The following is a 6,000-nucleotide window of genomic DNA, read 5'->3' on the forward strand; positions in this document are numbered from 1 at the left end:
ATTTCTTCAAAAGCACCTTTCATTCAAGAAAATCCAACAATTGCTACATCCAGCAAGGGATAAGAGGGGATCCTCTAACAACTGCAGGAATCTACCGTATACCATGCAGCTGTGGATATGTCTACAGAGGGACCACCAAACGCAGCATTGCCCAAACACGAATCAAGGAACATGAAAGGCACTGCAGACTAACTCAACCAGAGAAGTCAGCTATAGCACTTGAGGAACCAACTTGGACACAGAATATTATTTGAGAACACAGAAATGCTGGACCACTCTAACAACCACCATGTCAGACTACACAAGAAGCCATTGAAATCCACAAGCATGTGGATGATTTTAACAAAAAGGAGGAAACCATGCAAATGAACAAAATTTGGTTACCAGTATTAAAAAAACCGCCAGAATCAAGACAGTAAATAATGAACACCACTCAGAGACAGGAGACCTCCAGACAACAAGCAATCAAGGGCCAGTTAACACCTTCCAAATAGAGGATGCCACCAGGCAACAAACACCAGGCTATCTATGCAGATACCCTCAGTAATTGACTTTGGAAACACTTCATGGCTACCCAAATGCTAATTTAAGCTTGCTAATTGCAACATTCACACTTGCTTTAAACAGACAAGGGTTCTTTCTCCTACCCTGGACATTCCACACATTCCACTTGCCTCACTGCCAACAGAACTTCTGAAAATGCCAGCCACAGATGCAGAAAAAATGTCAGAAGAGAATGCTACTGGAACATGGCCATACAGCTCGAAAAACTCATAGCAATCCAACAACATTCATTATCTATCTCCATTGGCATTTATGAGTGGAGCTGATGGGAACTGCTGTCTGACAATATAGGGAGACTATATGTTGCCCACAGTATAAATCAGGGGTCCTCGAACTTTTTAAGCAGAAGGCCGGGTCACAGTCCCTCAGAGTGTTGGGGGGCTGGACTGTAGTTTGAAAAAAAATACAAATTCCTACACACTCTGCATATGTCTTATTTACAGTGCAAAAAACAACAACGAAAGAACAATACAATATTTTAAAATAACAACAGAGAGAGAAGAGCGGTATATAAAATAAAGAAATAAATAAGTCATGCTTCCCCTCTATTCTGCCTTGGTCAGACCACACCTAAAATACTATGTCCAATCCTGAGCACTGCAATTTAAGGGAGATGTTGACAAGCTGGAATGTGTCCAGATGAAGGCGACAAAATCATCAAGGGTCTGAAGAATAAGCCCTATGAGGAGTGACTTAGAGAGCTGGCCATGTTTAATCTGCAGAAGAGAAGGTTGAGAGGAGACATAATGGCCATATATAAATAGGGAGGAGGAAGCGAGCTTGTTGGTTGTTTGTTTGTTTTTTTGGTTTTTTTGTTTTGCTTATTTTTTGGCTGCCCTGGAGTCTGGGATATGGAGCAATGGCGTCAAATGACAGGAAAGGAGATTCCACCTGAACATTAGGAAGAACTTCCTGAGAGCTGTTCAGCAGTGGAACTCTCTGCCTTGAAGTGTAGTGGAGACTTCTTCTTTGGAGGCTTTTAAACAGAGGCAGGATGGCCATCTGTTGGGGGTACTTTGAATGCGATTTGAAGCATCTGGGCCTCATGCTTCTTGGCAGGGGGTTGGACTGGATGACCCACGAAGTCTCTTCCAGTTCTTTGATTCTATGACATTGAGCCATGGCAGTTCAAGCGGTGTTGAATTAACACAGAAGCACCCTGAGTTGCATCAACCTGCATCCTCAGTGCTTTGATGCACCTGTTTTATGAGTGAAATCCATTGTTTTTAAAGCTGTAATGATTTGTTGAGCTGCCCCCTTACACTTTTGTAAAATAAAGAGTTGAACAGAACTTTGTTTCAGAGTTTTACAAAAGTGGATCTGGGTCCCATGTAAGAAGAAAGGGAGAGTGAGTAATAAAGTCAGTTATAACTTCAAAGTCACAAAAGTAGACCTGGGTTCAGTGTCTGAAGAAAGAGTGGGTGGGTATTAAGGACTTGTAGTTCTGCAAGGTAGGAGCCCCCAGATGGCGTAGTGGACTAAGTGACTGGAAGGTTGGGTTGCTGACCTGAAAGTTGCCAGGTTCGAATCCCACCTGGGGAGAGTGCGGATGAGCTCCCTCTATCAGCTCCAGCTCCATGCGGGGACATGAGAGAAGCCTCCCACAAGGATGGTAAAACATCAAAACATCCGGGCGTCCCCTGGGCAACGTCCTTGCAGACGGCCAATTCTCTCACTCCAGAAGCAACTTCGGTTGCTCCTGACACGAAAAAAAAAATTCTGCAAGGTGTGTAGTATTCTCTTCCAAGGAGTGCTAGGGCATGACCAAACTACAAGCCCCAGGATTTCATAGCATTCAGCCACGGCAGTTAAAGCAGTGTCAAACTGTATTGATTCTACAGTGGAAGCGTCTCTTAGATTTAAAGTCCAACCAGGGCAAGAATGAGAGGGAACAGTCACTGCAGTTTAGGCCATTTCTGCCAAATTGCCATGTGTGCTCTTAACGTGATAACATGCAATTCAGATTGACACCAGGGATTTTCATGCCATGCTGCAGAAGTATAGTGCCATAATTCCATTTTAGCCAGAGAGTTGTAGTTTAGGGAAAGACATTTGGGTTTCTCGGCCAGAGGAAAACTTCAGTGGAAAACTTCAAACCCCACCTCCTCCAGCAGCGGAGGAGCTTGGGGGTGGATCTTGGGGGAGTGCTTGGATAACTGGATGAAACCGGGGAAACTGGATGAAACGAGGTTACTTGAGCTGGTGCCTCACTAAACTGTAACTGACACTGAGGATTCTATAGCCTTCAGCTATGGCAGTTAAAATGGCATTGAATAGCAGGCCTATTAACTATGAATTTTAAACTCATGTCTTCTATTTACTTTAACTTTTGTTCTATATATTATACTAGCTGTGCCCGGCCACGCGTTGCTGTGGCAAAGTATGGTGTATGGGAAATAAAGTATTGAGGAATTGGTGGTAGTTAAGGTAAAGGGTAAATGTTTTCCCGACTCTGGGGATTGGTGCTCATCTCCATTTCTAAGCCGAAGAGCCGGCGTTGTCCGTAGACTCCTCCAAGGTCATGTGGGATGACTGCATGGAGCGCCGTTACCTTCCCACCAGAGCAGTACCTATTGATGCACTCACATTTGCATGTTTTTGAACTTCTGGGTTGGCAGAAGCTGGGGCTAACAGTGGGGGCTCACTCCGCTCCCCCAATTCAAACCTGCAGCCTTTCAGTCCAGAAGTTCAGCAGCTCAGCGCTTTAACACGCTGCGCCATCAGGAGATATTATTTCCTAAAGGTTGTGAATATACAATATTTCTGATTTTCTTGTCTCTGTTGGAGGCAAGTATGAATGCTGCAATTAGGAAAAATGATTAGGATGTGATGGCCTTGCAGATTTAAAGCCTGGCTGTTTCCTTCCTGAGTGAATTTTTTGTTGGGAGGTGTTAGCTGGCCCTGATTGTTTCCTGTCTGGAATTCCCTTGTTTTCAGAGTGGTGTTCTTTGCGATATTTTATGTGCTTCTACTGTCTGTGGCCCTGAGAAAACAGAGGATTTGCCAGACTTTGATGATGGGAATACTTTGTTGGGAGGTGTTAGCTGACCCTGATTGTTTCCTGTGTGGAATTTCCCTGTTTTCAGAGTGTTGTTCTTTATTTAGTGTTCTGATTTTAGATTGTATTGTTCTGTTTTATTATACCATATTAATTTTTATATATTCAGATTTTAGTGTTTTTGAATACTTGAAGCCAGATTGTATTCATTTTCACAGTTGACCGCAACACAACAATAATAATAATAGTAATAGTAATAGTAATGATAGTAATAATAATGACTTTGGGACTATACAGTGCTTCACTGCCTTCTCAGCTTCCTTTCTGGAAGAATCCTTTCTTGGGAGGTGTTAGCTGGCCCTGATTGTTTCCTTTGTGGAATTTCCAATTTCCCTGCTTTATTTACTTTCTTTATTTCTTTATTTACTGTCCTGGTTTTAGAGATTATATTGTTCTGCATTATTCTATCCCAGTAATTATTTCATATTAAAGTATAATCTCACTTATTCAACATTCGCTTATACAATGTTCTGGATTATCCAACGCAGTCTGCCTTTTCGTAATCAATGTTTTTGTAGTCAGTGTTTTAAATTCATTGTGATATTTTAGTGGTAAATTTGTATATACAGTACAGTAGAATCTCACTTATCCAACATAAACAGAATGCCGGCAGAATGTTGGATAAGCGAATATGTTGGATAATAAGGAGGCATTAAGGAAAAGCCTATTAAATATCAAATTAGGTTATGATTTTACAAATGCAGCGCCAAAACATCATGTTAGACAACAAATTTGACAGAAAAAGTAGTTCAATACGCAGTAATGCTATGTAGTAATTACTGTATTTACGAATTTAGCACCAAAATATCATATATTGAAAACATTGACTACAAAAATGTGTTGGATAATCCAGAAAGTTGGATAAGCGAGTGTTGGATAAGTGAGACTCTACTGTAATTACTACATAGCATTACTGCGCATGGAACTACTTTTTCTGTCAAATTTGTTGTATAACATCATGTTTTGGTGCTTAATTTGTATAACGATTACCTAATTTGATGTTTAATCGGCTTTTCCTGAATCCCTTCTTATTATCCAACATATTCACTTATCCTGCCGGCCTGTTTATGTTGGATAAGTGAGAGTCTACTGTATATTGATAATCTTATATTATCTGCTTAGAACTGGATTATATGAGGCCCCTTCTTCACAGCTTTATAAAATGCACACTGAAGTGGATTATATGGTAGTGTGAAGTCAAAATAATCCAGTGCAAAGCAGATAATATAAGATTATAAATGGGTTATATAGCTGTGTGGAAGGGCCTTGAGTCTACACTGCCATATAATCCAGTGCAAATTAGATAATCTGTGGAAAGGCCTGAGGCCTAAATCTGCCTATCCCCTAACTGAACCCTAGCTGTGCCTTGGTGAGTTGGTTGCTAGGAGACCAAGTGGGCAGAGATTAGCCCTCTTAACTGGCAGCAATTGGATAAAAACAATTATTGCTCTCCCTCTAATTAGGACTTTATTTTTCTTTTCTTTTTTTGTATCAACCTAGACGCGTGGATGATGGGTTGTGTTGTCAAATTTCGAGGTTGGGGGGCCTGTAGTTTTGTTGTTTTGTTCGGTGCCCTGATTCCATCACTCTTTTATATATATATAGATGTACAGTGTTCCCTCACTTATCGCTGGGGTTAGGTTCCAGGACCACCCGCAATAAGTGAAAATCTGCAAAGTAGGGACGCTATATTTATTTTAATATTTATACATTATTTTAGTAGTTATACACTAATTTAAGTCTTTATCAACCAACCGTGTGTTGATAAATCGCCTCCTCCTCTCGTTGCTGCTTGGGCTCCTTTTCTCTCCCTTTGACTTTTCCTTCCTCCCTTCCTTAGGCTGTAAATTGTAATTTTTTTGATTTATAATAGTCTTTTAGAGTTTATTGAAAAACCGTGAAACAGCGAATCCGCAAAAAGTGAACCGCGAAGTAGTGAGGGAACACTGTATTCCATAGAAATAAGTTTTAATACAGTGTTCCCTCACTTATTGCGGGGGTTAGGTTCCAGGACGACCCGCAATAAGTGAAAATCCGTGAAGTAGGGACACTATTTATTTTAATATTTACGTATACATTATTTTAGTACTTATACGCTATTTTAAGTCTTTATCAACCAATTGTGTGTTGATAAATTGCCTACTCCCGTTGCCGCTTGGGCTCCTTTTCTCCTCCTCCAGCTTCTCCTTCCTCCCTTCCTTAGGCTGTAAATTGTAATTTATGATTTATAATAGTCTTTTAGAGTTTATTGAAAAACGGCAAAAGAGCGAATCCATGAAAAGCAAACCGCGAAGTAGTGAGGGAACACTGTATATGTATTTGACACGATGTTTTATAATGATTTATTTCTACTGTTTGTGCCCCAACTCAAGAAGAGG

This window comes from Anolis carolinensis, chromosome 2 (assembly GCF_035594765.1).
Source record: "Anolis carolinensis isolate JA03-04 chromosome 2, rAnoCar3.1.pri, whole genome shotgun sequence".
Taxonomy (NCBI): Eukaryota; Metazoa; Chordata; class Lepidosauria; order Squamata; family Dactyloidae; genus Anolis; species Anolis carolinensis.